Source organism: Paramormyrops kingsleyae, chromosome 10, assembly GCF_048594095.1.
Source record: "Paramormyrops kingsleyae isolate MSU_618 chromosome 10, PKINGS_0.4, whole genome shotgun sequence".
In the NCBI taxonomy this organism is placed as follows: domain Eukaryota; kingdom Metazoa; phylum Chordata; class Actinopteri; order Osteoglossiformes; family Mormyridae; genus Paramormyrops; species Paramormyrops kingsleyae.
This window is the reverse complement of record NC_132806.1, coordinates 35312079-35327295: the sequence shown is the minus strand read 5'-3', so window position 1 is coordinate 35327295 and position 15217 is coordinate 35312079. Positions and strand designations below refer to the sequence as shown.

Sequence of the window (15217 nt, the reverse complement as noted above, 5' to 3'; positions counted from 1 at the left end):
CATTTGTTCCATTCTTTCATTTGGTTCTATTCCATCAGGTTTCTTTAACAAGGCACTAGCAAGCTGGTTCAAAAGCTGGCCAGGTCTACTGTATCACAGCGAAAGATTTCATTTCTCTATATCAGTCACTATTTTATGCATATGTAGCAAAAATAAAACTAAAAACCAGTAAGCACCTCATTTTCAGAATCTGCACTAGTTTAACATCCAAGCTCACTACTCTGGCTAATGAGGTTAGGAGACCTGTCAATATCTAACCCCCCCCCCCCCCCGCGAAGATGTGCAGGAGCACTTGTAGGAAATAACAACAACTCTGACACTAGTTCTATTTGATTAAGCTTCTCCATGGCTTATTGTAAAGCACAGGCATACATACACTCAAAATGGGCCTGCAAGGTACTACTGAACGTCCTTTGTGAGACCACAGCAGAAGACAGTGAGATACTGAGAGTGAAGGGAACATTGCCCAGCTGTCGCTGCTGTCACAGGAATATTCCGGACAGCATCCTGCCCGCCTGCTGCCATGGGAGCCCTGCCGAGCGAAGGGACATCCCCGACACAAACCCAGCTAATGGCCACTGGTCCCACATGTGGACGAGTGACAGGGAGGCTGACTGGGTCTCCAGAAAGCAGCTGCTCGCATCAGCATGGGCATCGCTGTCACCCTGTGTCACCCTGTGTCCGCCAGGCCCAGCTAATCTGATGCTCCCTCTGCTTGTCAGGCTGCCACAGCACGACCCTTTACAGATGTCACCGGCTGAGAGCACGCCGTTGCTGTGACACACATCCCCTCTCTCATCTGCCTTCTTACTTCATATGACACGTCCTTCTGCCCTCAGCGATTACCCTGAACACAGCAGCAAAACCCTGTACACCCGTTTCTCAGGGAGCCTCCTGCTTAGGAGATGTCCTTTGCATGCCAAGGTGGCTGCTGCCTTAACATTCGGTGAAGAACATCGGCGGCATGGCCTGGTGAACCTGGGGCATTCAAAGATTCTCCACCGTTCCTTTTTCTTAGGGGTTTAATTGTGCTCAACAGTTACACTGTGACCTATGGTACAATATAAATCTCTTTCTCAGCTTCTCTGGGGTTCCATCTGTCTTCATTAGCATATCTGTGATATGCTGTTTATTATTTTCTGACTGAGTTCCCAGTCTACTTCTGCATCATACAATGGATATCTTTAAAGGGGCATTTCATCTTACTGTCGCCCCCTACAGGACAAGTATGCATACTTAATCCCACTGATATTCCAGCACTCTTCATCTATTTGATATCCAAAAGTGCACTGAATCTGACTTAGTTACACTTTAAAATTGGAGCTGTGTGAACAGGCCCACTGAAGCTTGTTTAGGTGAAATACAACTCCAGTTCTTCTCCAGGGATTTGAACCTGCAACTTTTTATCCAGAGGTTCTACCTGTACCTGCTCCATCAAAACAAAGCTTTGCAGCATTCTAGATGCACTTATGAGTTTATTGAATTATTGCTCACCAGAGGACAGCTAGTTTAAAAAGCTGTCCTTTAAACGCTAACAAAATTTAATCTCACCCTGACCTCAAATCCCACAGACAGCAGACTACCACTGAACAAAGAGAGTGACCAACAGATTGTGATAAAATCCTACGGATGATGATCAACATGGCTTGTATGTAGCTTTGACTGTTTGCCGTTTTTCCCCAGCATGCTGTCTACTTAAACCCTCAGTTTCTGGTGTGATATGGCCTAGACAAGTGAGGGCTGAAACTGAATGTAGACTCATTTTTCAAAATCCCCCCATCCATTTAAAAAAAGTCACATGCAATATGGGGAAAGAAAAGGCACAGCAATGTGTTTCACACAGCGAGAAGCCATGGAGAAAGAGGCACAGAGAAACTATTGATAGCATGGTAGCCTTGGCGAGAGCATTGGCGAGGGTCTGAAGGGGCAGGGTTCTCAGTGGGCGGAGCTCCATCACCGGCTCCACAGGACAGCCGCAGAAACCCCGCAGTTAACAACAGTGGAAAACCTCTGCAGAGCTACTAGCAGACCCTGCCCTTAATTAGATGATTTTCATTGCTTGCTTAATGGCTTCCCCTGCACCGTAGGTACCCCACAGAGAGAGCTTGGCCATGACCGGGCTTCCTCATCGCGTTGGGGGAACGCGAGCCGCAAAGCCTGGCGCTGAGCCCCTCATCGTCGGAGGCCAGAAGGAAGCTTCCTCGTTTTCTCCTCCAGGTCCTTGACGGCTCTCTGCTGCCAGTTTTGTTTGGCATGGTAAGTTCCTTCCTTCATTATAGATTGATGGCAGCTTAGATACCCTGTCTCGCATCATCTTCCACCAAATCTCACCCACCCCAATGGGAAAAGGGCATATTTTGTACTTCCCAATTATTTTTTCTCCTTCGGTCAATGAGACCTTCACGCCAGCCTGGTGTACACACTCTATACGACAGTCCCTTCGTGGTTGTAGTCATTCTCAGTTATAACCAAACACACTCTTACATAGATGTGGTCCAAATAACACCCTTTAATTCTCTAAGCAGATAGACAGGACCAACATCCGGTGCTTACTGCTGTGATCCGGCCAACCTGCTGCCAGAACCTCTGACCGGCCCCCTGTTGAAATGCGGGAGGCATGTTTGGCTGCTGATGCCAGGGTGTTAACTGGGTGGGGGGACATTGCCACATTGCTGGTCAGGCCTGACCTTTTCACAGAAACACTGCCAGGAAAGGTGGCCTTGCACTTTCACACCCTGCCTGTAGGAGGCGGGGGGGAGCTGTGTGAGACTCAGTCAACTGTGACCTTTCACACTGGGTAGAGGTCAAAAGAAAATTAATGACGGGTGTCCAATTTGCTCTCTGGCAAGTGGGTGTTATTCGATGAGACGGATCTGATGGAGACTGAAGTTGAATATAACAACATTTACCAAGTGTCAAACACACCTTGAGCTGTTTCCCAAAATAATTCAAGGACACAGCAGCGCGTAGCTAATTTTTTGCCCGGTTCCATATTGGCATTTGACACTTCTGAAATTCTTCAGATGTAAAGCAGAGGGGGTATTTTCAACCCTCCCATCTTTTAACTGGCTTTGGGGCCTTGTAAAAAATGTCTTCCGAACTATAATTCTTACATGCATCAAACAAAGACTGCACTTCATGCAAATATCACGTAAAAGTCTGGAATAAAGGGACATCAAAAGTTCCATTTTTACACACATATTTTACACACTGATATGCCCACAATGACCATTCTTGATGTAAAAAAATAAAATCATGCCACGGCTTTTACAGGTGAGATAACAGATCTCCTGCACTGTCCTTCAGCCTGTACAATGTTTCAGATATACTGCAAACCATGGGCCATAACTAGTCTATCTTAGGAGGTATGTTGCATTCATAATTTCACTGCGTGTTATGCATTTTTATGCAAATTGTTTGTATAATCATTTGGCTTAATTACCGGCATTACAGGTCCACAGAAAATCCTTTTAACACGGAAGCTGGCCGATATCAGGAGTTGCTGCACTGATTAATGGAAAGACAAATTATAAATGTAATTCCTTTTCCATGCGCTTCAAATGTAAATCTCTTTAATAAAATTAAACAAGGACAACGGGGAAAGTGCAAACACAAGGTTATACTCTCTTATTTACATAGCAGAGATATATACAGTGGTACCTCGGTTCTCGAACTCACTAGAACTCGAATTTCTTGAAAGTCGAACAAACCAGTTTGACCTAGAACTCGATATGAATATCAGAAGTCGAACCGTGAACGCTGACCTAATATAAATTGTACGCGCCAGGAAATGAGTCATACTATAATGCAATTCTTACTTGAATGCCTTCTTCACAGAGTGGATGATTAACCAAATAAAGCAGCGCAACATTACAGTAACTAACAATAAATAAACCACTAACTTACGTGTACTATTAGAGCATTTATGTCATTTATTTAAACTTTATTTTACCAGGTAAATTAACTGAAAACCAGTTCTCACTGCTTTACGTGATATTCGGGAGAAATAGCAGATTACGCATGGAAACTGCCTGGGATACAAACGTCATGTGTGTGACTAAACTCTTCAGCCAATAAGGGTAAAGGTGTGTCCTCACGGAGGTGGTTCCAGTGAGAGGTCGCAATGCATCTAACCGTAATGCATTGCGTCAGGATCAGAATGCTTTAACCCAGCGCTGTAAGCAAGTCGAACGTACCCAATGACCGTACTGGGGAAACAAACTGAAACGCGGAACAGAGGATTAATGACAGCAACCAGAAACAGCTGATCACATGGGGATCCCACAAGAGGTTAACGAGGGGGCGTGGCACACGGAAGGAGCGGACGATCAAGGCAGGACAGGGGTAATGTTGGGATAAGATCTTTATCGTTTTGGAAGCCATTAAGAAAAAAATGCTCTTCTTGTTTTATCCTGTTCATTTTGTGTTTAAATGGTAAAGAAAGAAAAAAAAACATATTTAGGTGTAATTTTGGGGGGCCGGGAACCAATTAATTGGTTTTCCATTATTTCTTATGGGAAAAATTCGATCAGAACTCGAACTTTTTAGGATTCGATCCGGAGTCCGGAATGGATTAAGTTCGAGAACCGAGGTACCACTGTGTGTCTGTGTGTGTGTGTGTTTTTTCACAAAAAATAAGGTGAACACATAATACAAACATATTCTTCTCACTTATTATACACTAGACTGAAAGCTAGCCGAAAGCTGTGGGCAGGGGGGTGGTCTTGAGGGCGGGGATCTGTGCCCACAATTGGAAGGGTGCTGGTTAAAATCCCGTGGTCCTACTCCATTGGGCCCTTGAGGAAGGACCTTAACCTGTAATTGCTTCATTTTGGGCATGATGTTAATCTACATCCAGCCCTATAAGGAGGTCCTCCAGCTTACAGAGACAATTTGGGGGTTGGTGGCAGGTTTGGCACTGCAGCCACTGGAAAAAACTCTATTCTAAGTCTATTCAGACTAGTGTGGTGCTGAGGTATCAGCCACCGCACGGCTGCACTCAGGTTCTCATCCCTGAGGTGGTTCATCGTGTGGTGGATGAAGCAATGTGCTGTAATCAGCACATGCTCCTAACCTCTCCCTGAAAGCTTTAAAAACAATTAAATACCCATAATATTAATTTTAAACCACACCAAAAATGTTTACTTCAATATGATATAGACATTAGATAGAATAATCCATGGTTTCTCTAATACATGCGTCCTGCCTATAAGCCAACAAGGACTCCTGATTTTGTGTGCTCTCAGTTTTTATTATTTTATTATGACCATATTATTTTACATTTTTATTTGACTCAGCAAGGAAGATGAGCTGGTGCCCCTGGATAGGGAATTTGAGTGTGTGTGTGTGTGTGTGCGTGTGTGCATGCGTTTGTGCGTGTGGCTGTGTGTTTGTGTGTTTGGGTTTGTATAGATCACATTTGGGGACCAGACTGTCCCCAAAGTGCGGTAAAACCTGAAACTTCCTTATTTTTGTGTACATTTTTCAGGTCCTCATTTGGATAACCTCAATTTTATAAAAACCTGTGAATGCAATAAAAAAAGTAAAAATGCCAAAAGTCTTGTACATTGTTTGGTTACTTTTGGTTAGGGTTAGGGCTGGGTAGGAGTTAAGGGCGTCTTTCTTGGGATTAGGGTTTTGCCCATAGAAACAAATGGACGGTCCTCACAGAGATATACATACAAACATGTGCAGGTGTGTGTGGGGGATCTCTGATGAACTGGCATCCCTTCTTTCTGTCTCTGAGTGTACATTCTGGGACCGGCTACAGGGTTATCAACATTCATTGAGCAAGTGGTTATGGAACAATGGAAAGAGACATAAACACATGCCCATTTAAGACACCAGCAAATTCTTTCCTCTGATCCCCAGAAAACCCATACTGAGTCATTAATACACATTCTCTCGCCAGTGTTTTGTCTCTTACCGTTGCTCTGAATATATGGTGGGTCTATCACCCTTGGCATAATGTAAAGGGCAATCATCCCAAACAGTGCGATCTAAAACAGTCACTAAACTGGCATCAAACCACATTCACAAAGCAGTAGAAAACATTTAGTGGCACTGACAAGATTTTAAACCATGACCAGTCATTCTGTCCATGCAGTCCTGAATGATGCCTCTAGTGGTTTGGGCTGCAAAGTGTGGGAGAGTAGTCACATCCGTGATTAGCCACTGTATAGGTAAGGTTAGTTGTTGTGTGTGTAAGTTTAGCCGCTATAAGAGTAAGGTTAGTTGTATAGATACGGTTACCCATTGTGTGAGTAAGGTTAGCCACTGTGTAGATAAGGTTAGCCGTTGTTTAGGAAAGGTTCGCTGTTGTGTAGGTAAAGTTAGCCATTGTATAGGTTAGGTTAACTGATGTGTGAGTAAGGTTAGCTGTTGTGTAGATATGGTTAATCGCTGTGTAGGTAAGGTTAGCCATTATGTGAGTAAGGTTAGTCACCGTGTAGAAAATTAAAAATTTTAGAATTTAGAATTAGAATTTAGTGATCAGTGGTCATTGTCGACACACCACAGCACACAGTGCACAACAACAAAATGTGTTCTCTGCATTTAACCCATATGTGACATAGCAGGGGGCAGCTAATTCAGCACCCGTGGAGCAGTGCTTGGGGGCGGCACTGCGCTCAGGGTACCTCAGTGGTGCCTTGCTGGTCGGGGATTCGAACCTGCAATCTTTCAATTACAAGTGCGCTTCCTCGCTGTGTGAGTAAGGTTAGTTGAGGTTAGTTATTGTGTAGGTAAAGTTATTCATTGTGCAGCTAAGGTTAGGTTAAGTTTAGGTTAAGGTTAGTTGTTATAAGGTTGGGTGTTGTGTAGGAAAGGTCAGCTGTTGTGTAAGTATGATTAGCCCATGTGTAGGTAAGGTTAGCTGTTGTGTAAGTATGATTAGCCCATGTGTAGGTAAGGTTAGCTGTTGTGTAAGTATGATTAGCCCATGTGTAGGAAAGGTCAGCTGTTGTGTAAGTATGATTAGCCCATGTGTAGGAAAGGTCAGCTGTTGTGTAAGTATGATTAGCCCATGTGTAGGTAAGGTTAGCTGTTGCGTATGTATGATTAGCTCATGTGTAGGTAAGGTTAGCTGTTGCGTATGTATGATTAGCCCATGTGTAGGTAAGGTTAGCTGTTGCGTATGTGTGATTAGCCCATGTGTAGGTAAGGTTAGCTGTTGCGTATGTGTGATTAGCCCATGTGTAGGTAAGGTTAGCTGTTGCGTATGTGTGATTAGCCCATGTGTAGGTAAGGTTAGCTGTTGCGTATGTGTGATTAGCCCATGTGTAGGTAAGGTTAGCTGTTGCGTATGTGTGATTAGCCCATGTGTAGGTAAGGTTAGCTGTTGTTCATCTGTACAATGGAACAGTCTGGGTGTCATTAATGATTTAATCATATAGCCAAACATCACTATGACTAGAGGGGAAGCAAGGTCCACTACAGTTCCCATCAGAGGACTGAATCCCAGAGAAACTCTTTACCACCAGTCTCAGCCTTTCTCACACACTGCTCATCACAAGTCCAACATTATCCTCCAGGAAAATAAGGCAGGCATGAATGTTGGGGAAGGCTGGCCATGAAGGTCAAGGTTGAGAACACTTTGTGGTGTGGTCTTCCTCAAAACAAACATGGGGAGTGATACCGTGGCACCACAAAAAATGTATCTCACGTCACTCAGATGACAAACGTGCTCAGATATAAGGCGTAGTGTAATCCCACAATGCAACAGGAAGCTTCAACACAAAGACACGCACTGCTCCCCACTGCCATGTGAATGGTTTCTGCTGTTCGGTCAAGGGTGCTGCCCTTAAAATGAGATGGAGGACCCCCCCCCCACACACTTTCTCATATTTCTTCATCTAGGCTTCCTCATTCCTAACCGTGGATTTATAGTTATGTGTAGACCCTATGTCATAGGTATGGCATAGCCACGAACTCTACACCGTACCCTATGGCATAGCCTGACACGCACCTCCCCAGTAATGTAAATACATGTCAGAGCAACACAGACCGTGTTTACTGGTAGGGGGAGCCACACAGACCGTGTTTACAGCTAGGAGGAGCAACACATACCGTGTTTACAGCTAGAGGGAGCGACACAGACCGTGTTTACAGGTAGGGGGAGCTACACAGACCATATTTACAGGTAGGGTGAGCGACACAGACTGTGTTTACAGCTAGGAGGAGCAACACATACCGTGTTTACAGCTAGAGGGAGCGACACAGACCGTGTTTACAGGTAGGGGGAGCTACACAGACCATATTTACAGGTAGGGTGAGCGACACAGACTGTGTTTACAGCTAGGAGGAGCAACACATACCGTGTTTACAGCTAGAGGGAGCGACACAGACCGTGTTTACAGGTAGGGGGAGCTACACAGACCATATTTACAGGTAGGGTGAGCGACACAGACTGTGTTTACAGCTAGGAGGAGCAACACATACCGTGTTTACAGCTAGAGGGAGCGACACAGACCGTGTTTACAGGTAGGGGGAGCTACACAGACCATATTTACAGGTAGGGTGAGCGACACAGACTGTGTTAACAGCTAGGAGGAGCAACACATACCGTGTTTACAGCCAGAGGGAGCGACACAGACCGTGTTTACAGGTAGAGGGAGCGACACAGACCGTGTTTACAGGTAGGGGATTTTAATGTGGGACAAGATGTGTTTAGCATGTTGCTAGATGGTTGTTTTTGCCACGGTTGCAGCTGTTCACACTGTTGAAGAAACACGGTTGCAACCATTCACAATAGGCATTAAAGGAATTAAAAATCATTAGAATCAGAACTCAATTTATTTCCTGTAAAGTGCGAATATACCAGAACTGTTAATGTTTGTCCAGATTTTGAAACCGATTTTGAAACGTATACTAGATACAGTAAAACCGTGGATTGCGAGTAACTTGGTCTGCGAGTGTTTTGCAAGACAAGCACATATTTTAAATAAATTTTAACTTGATAAACGACCGATGTCTTGCAATACGAATATTATGCAGCAGGATTGTGGGTAATCGTCTCCCATGCTCGGTCTCATGTGGTCTCATCCGAATAAGGCCGTAGCAGTGCGAGCCATGAATCAGCCATGAAACGACAAAGCAATGTCACAATTCTGCGAAATCGAAAAGGAGGCAAATGCGGCTGTCATTGGAAAGGTTCCTTGTTAAAGTCGCATAAAATGAAAAAAAATTCAAGTGAGCCGACAGATAGCAGTGATTCCGTTATAGTGAAAGTCGTCCTACAAAATAACCCTCCTCTTCTCCTCTCTCATTTCCCTCACACCATCCACGATTCTTTTCAAAGGTAAAGTGTGGGTTAATTTGTTTTATGTATTTTTACTTTATATTTTGTATTAATCATTTTTATAAATATATATATGTGGAACGAATCATCTGAGTTTCCATTATTTCTAATGGGAAAATTCGCTTTGATATACGAGTGCTTTGGATTACAAGCACGTTTCCGGAACGAATGATGCTCACAAACCAAGGTACCACTGTGCTTGAAAATCAACAGATATTAAAATTGTAAAGCTTGCTAAATTTACATACAAAATTATTTTAGCAAACTAAAACCCACGGCGCACAGCCAACTAGAGTCTTGAAGTGTAACTGTGTAGTGACAGAGTGTAAATGCTCGCAATGACCTGGTCCATTTGCGGAGGCCACAGTATAAGGCTTGACGCAGAAGTACAAATCAGCCTTCAGCTCCCCGAGGACCCAAAGCCAGTGGCTGGGCCTTCTCTCCCTCGGCACCAAAGCCCCATGCCATTTCGTCATAGAGCCCTGCCCCCCATCTATGACCACATTCCCATTGCATGGCTTTCAGCCTACAGGGAAGGGCCGTTTTTGGTGGGGAGACAGATCCCTGGAGGGGACAGAAATTAGGTGGACACACTGAGAAAAGAACATCAGAATTGAAGGGTAAAAATGCTAGCTGACTTACTAACTATAAAACATTTATTATAAAAAAAACAATACTGAGATTTCACAAATAAAAGCCTTGTAGATGTCTAGGAAAATTAAAGAGGGTTGTTCTCAAGCAGGTACAATAAATTTCATGATTGTTAAAACCAAAAGCTTGTTCCTTATACAGGCCTTGTCCCAGTATGCTGAGCCACACATTTTAAAGTCGATTCATTAAATCAAAAAGCTGGACCCCTCTCAGTTCATCTCAAGAAATCGATTCACTGCGATGCCCTTCTTCATGTAAACCATCATCATGTGAAGCTTCATTCATGGAAATGCACTCCAGGCATCTCTGTCACAATTACACAAATTGTAATGTTCCTCCTTAGTGGTTAAACATGGTTAAGTGCGTAACGACAGGGTTCGAGGAGGGAACCGAACCCCGAGAAAGAGAAAGAAACTGGAAAGTGCGTCGCACTCTGCACTGCTGACTGCGAGTCCCGCACACGCCACAGCGTCTAGGCAGATTAGTGACACAACTGTAGTACAGAGCACACGCTAGCACTGTGTACCTGCCCTGATTGTGACTGGGGGCTAAGACACAGCACCCCACGGTCTTAAGGCTTTCATAGCTGGACTTGCACAGGTCTGTCACCAATCCGATAACACCGTCTGACTGAGTAAAACTGACCTCATCGAGGTGCCGTTAGGAACCAGATTGTCTCTGTGCTGGGAGATTTACCGCATCAGAATCATCGCCGCTAATGGAGGGAAACGAGTCTGTCAATTAGCAGGTGCCTCATGTCGCTGTTAAACTCCTTGTGAGGTGTCATACGCAGATAATCCGTTCCGGAGACACACCTGTGCATTCTGGCAGCTCCCAGGCTCTCCTGTTGATATGGGCACCTGTCCACCACATCCCAGCATCAAAGGTGATAGAGGAGATGTCTAGTGCACTGGGGTCAGCAAGGGACAGGGAAACCACACGACTGAATACTGGGGAGAGGCGGCGAGAAGGAAGGGAAGTGGAGGAGATGGGGGGAGAGGAGGGAAAGCAGGGAGAGGGAGGGAAATTAACACTGAAGGAGGGAGAAAGGGAGGGAAGATGAGGAATGGCAGGGAAGGAGGATACTGGAGTGGAGAGGAAATGGAACAAAAGAACAACACTCCAAGCTAATAAGAGCATCACCAGGAGTGCTCTCTGAAGACCTTGGAGTGTCACTGGCAGAGAAAATTGTGGTGAGGGCAACAGGCATCTGCTCACGTGGACCAGCTGAAAGGGGCACAAATGCGACATTTTCAGGCTAATGAGACTGCCCCGGTCATTAACTGGGCAGGAAACCAAATAAATTACAAAAAAGCACAGCTGTGATGACTTCAGGATAGACAAGGGCAGGGGTCACTGCAGACAGCAAGCACAAGACGGCGGGCTAGGGAAATGCCAGGCAGGTGGCCAGGAAGCCATCAGGGATCTGTGTCTGGGCTGGGCGGGGGGCTGCTGGTCCACAGACTGGACTGGGGGGCTGGGGGAGGGGGGGGGGGCTAAAGTGGTGTTCAAAAGAAGCAGATGGTCCTTGCTGGGCTTTGATGCAGTAGAATGGACAGCAGAACCCTGGAATATTCCAGGCACCGGACCTGACGGACATTCGGCGAAAGGCAAATTGTGAGGGGCGCCTTTTTATTGTTTTACTCTCATTTTATTTTTTTACAGTTTGTTTCAGCTGAGTTCTGAGGGAGGCTGATGGCCCCCGTCTGTCTGGGGAGATACCAAGATATGTTCTGGCAGCAGGTACGAGTGCTGCACAGGGGCCTGGCTGAATCTGCCATGTTCCTGCATACATGTTCCCATCTGCGTGTGTGTTCCTTTGTGTCTTCTTGCGTGCAAGCTCCTGGGTGTGTTCCTGCATGTGTATGTTCCTGTGTGCATGTTCTCATGTGTGTTCCTGTATGTGTTACCCATGTGCATGTTCGAACATGTATTTTCCTGTGTGCATGTTCCCATGTGCGTGTTCCTGCGTGCATGTTCCCATGTGTGCGTTCCTGCATATGTGTTCCGATTTGCCCATGCACATTCCTGTGTGTTCCCATATGCGTGTTTCTATTTGTGTTCCTTTGTGGTGTTCCTGCCTGCATGCTCATGTTGGCTCACCTGTGCCAGACCTGGTTTTCCTCATGTACGTTTCCACAATATAGAGTGTTTGATCAGGAAAACGATCCTGGGAAAGAAGGAATGAGGGTGACAATGAGCTGATGGAGCAAGACCCTGGGGACACGCTAGCCAAACGAAACAGTCCAGGACGACACAGCCCGCCCCAGCCCCCACTCCCATCACCATCAAATGTAATATTTAGCCACATGTAGGTAAGAAGTTAATTAATGGGAAGAGCTGGAATTTTAATGATTTCCTTGAATGTAGATTAAACACAAAAGGAGGAATGTCAGGGAGAACAGGAACACGGGACATTGAGAAATATGCTAAACATAATTAATATCAGATAATTATTTCATCACCTTTCGGCCCTGGAGTAGGACTGCCATGCGAGTGACGGTCTATATCTTTTCCAATAAAAACAATGTTTTCAATTATTATTATTATTATTATTATTATTATTTTGCCAGATACACCATATCTTGACAGAGAGGGAAAGCTAAACATTAAAAATGCAGATCTCCTTTGTTTCGGCCGTGAGATGGAAAGAAAACAAAGGGCACCACTGCGAGGGTGCCACGAAAACACACCTCGCGACAGTCATTGCAGCCTCCCCAGATGCGAATAGAAATGCCAAGCACGCAAGCCCCAAGTGGACTTAACGGGACCTGGCGTGCACAGATCGACAAGCCCCATGGAACCGCAGGCACTCCCGGCCCTTGCCAGACATCGGCTGGGGTTCAGACAGAGCCTACTGTAATTAGATCGGAGTCTGATTAGGTAGCGGGTGTCACCGAGAGGCCCCACCCAGGCTCTGGGGGGCAGCAATTATGACCCCCACCCCCCAACTGACACAACCAACCCCCACGCCCCAACTGACATGCTAGACCGCCCTGAGTGTCCTTTGCCCCCCCCCCCACACACACACACACATACACACACCACCCCTTTTCAACACCCCCCTCCCCTAATCCCCTGCCTTCCCATCTGCAATGCTGTAATGGGTCACTCCTTGAATTTCGAGGGAGGCCTTCGGACAGACATATATAATGACATCAATAAAAATCTCACTGGAGTGTGCTGAGCTCGCATGACTCTACATGACATCCTGCCGGGGTGGGAATGTGGGGGGGTTGACAGAGACGCCAAGGTCGCAGAGAGTGATGGGATCGATCGAAACACACACATTACAATCTGTGTTTAAACAGAGACTCCAAAATGGCTGTGTAGTCAGCAGGTGGTAGGAGGGATAGATAATGTGCAGCTGAACGTGAAACACCCCCACCCCCCGGGACCACCCCCCCATGTCCACTGTGCACGGGCTGACTGGTACCCAGACGGGAGAGAACAGCAGCGAGGATAGCGCTATGTGTCGCACGGAGCCCAGCTCAGATGGGCTGACGGGTGAGAGCCAGCATGGGCCCACGAACCCTCTGAGATACATCCCATCCTAGAACACTGCAAGCTCCATGGCGATTCTGATTGCAGGTATACCAGCAGGGTGTCACATCATCTTCCTTCCTGACCTTGAAGATGGAGTGGGGCTGGGGGGGGGCTTTTCCACTCCCACAGGCACAAACAGAACCGAGGAGGGAAAGAGAGCAACAGGAGGGGAGTTGCAGGAGAGGGCTGGCATCAATTAGGAGGGGCATGGCACTATAGAGGGGCGAGGGACACTGTGACACTGTGATCCACACAGACCACTAGGTGGGCTAACCTGTTTGCCACACCAACACCTCTTCCAGTAGCAACCCAGCTTTCTTAGTTGGTCTCCCATCGAAGTACTGGCCAGGCTCAAGCCTGTTTGGCTTCAGGTGGATTACATAGTCTGAACTGCAGGTGGTTTTGCTGCTGGCGACATCTATATGAGCACAAGAGAGGACATGCAAGAGGGTTTCAAGGAGGAGGAGGTGTCAAAAGAGGGTTTCTTTCACCTGCAGGAGACCGATTCCTCTGACTGTGCATCTTTCTCAGTCACCATCCCGCGTACACACTTTTCCCCTGGGGGGCAGACCAAAGGCTGGGGGGACAGGTGGGGGATCTGGAGCCCGGCTGTGTCCTTTTACATGTGATTCCCCTGCATGCAGATCGAGTGATGGTAAGAGTAGCGATCACATAGCAGATCCCCCCCTCCTACCCCAATGTCATGGGACACCCTCACATTGACTGATGTCCCCAGTGACTGCTGAACGCCCCCTCCATTTATCATCCGCCTCCCGATTTTCTCAGTTCACAGTTCAACCCCCACCCCCCCAGATTGCTCCTGTTTCTCCACCCCTGACTCACTGCTCTCCTCCCACCCCCACCGATCTACTTCTACAAGCCAACAGCCCCCGATCCATGGCTCTTTCCCTTCACCCCCGATCCGCTCCTCTCCTCCCCACTTCCCTCATCCATTCCTCTCTCTCCAGCCACCCAACCCACTCCTCTCCTCCCAACTCCCCATCTCCTATTCTCCTGCCACCTTCTGATCTCCGCAAAGATCCGCCTGACATACCACAGCTTCCATCTCGTTGCAATTCGGCGCTTATCACATAGCTAACAACAGAGAGGACAGAAGGCTATGGACCAGCCAGCACTGCGCCGACATCCGCCTGACATACCACACCTGAGCACTGTAATGCAACCCTCTCAGGCGATTCCACAAAAAGCCAGAGCTACCTCAGGGACCGATTCTGGTTTCCAAACTGCCATGATGCCCCCCCCCCACCTCCCCTGCACTTTCAGTGGATTCACTCCCCCAACACACCCTTCCACATTCCGCTCTCCCCGGGGGACGGTGTTCACCAGCATCCCCAAGTTTGATGAGATCCCCCCCGCCGCCCCAAGATGTGTCAGAGAGCCTGCCGCTCCAAGTTATTCTGTTCCAGCAGTCTCAAGGCCAATGTGCCCCCCCCCCCATGGTCACAGATTTCCCAGCCTCACACTTTGCACATCTAGTAACAGAATTTTATCAGCTGTTGAGCCGAGACACCGAGATGAAATACAGACCATCTTCAGGTGTGGGCGTAGGATGGGGTGCAGGTTACATCAGCCAGAGGCAGGTATGTCAGGGAGAAGCCGCAGTGACTTGCACAGATGGGGAGTGTGACAGAGCAGCAGGGATCCAGAGGGGCCACGCTCAAGGAAAGCGGGATTATTATTATTATTATTACTATTGGCGTC

The 15217-nt window shown here is 46.8% G+C and overlaps 1 long non-coding RNA gene across 2 annotated transcripts in view; it reads right to left on the bottom strand.

Annotated features, from left to right (window-relative positions):
- LOC111848941 (uncharacterized) overlaps positions 1-15217 on the bottom strand; it is a 75209-nt gene that overhangs the window by 23990 nt on the left and 36002 nt on the right. The window contains exon 3 of one of the 2 annotated variants that reach the window (XR_011993659.1): positions 14030-14129. The exons of the other annotated variant lie outside the window; for it this stretch is intronic. This is a non-coding gene — a long non-coding RNA (uncharacterized lncRNA). Of the gene's footprint in view, positions 1-14029; positions 14130-15217 lie in introns of those variants that run through there. 2 annotated transcript variants of the gene reach the window in all.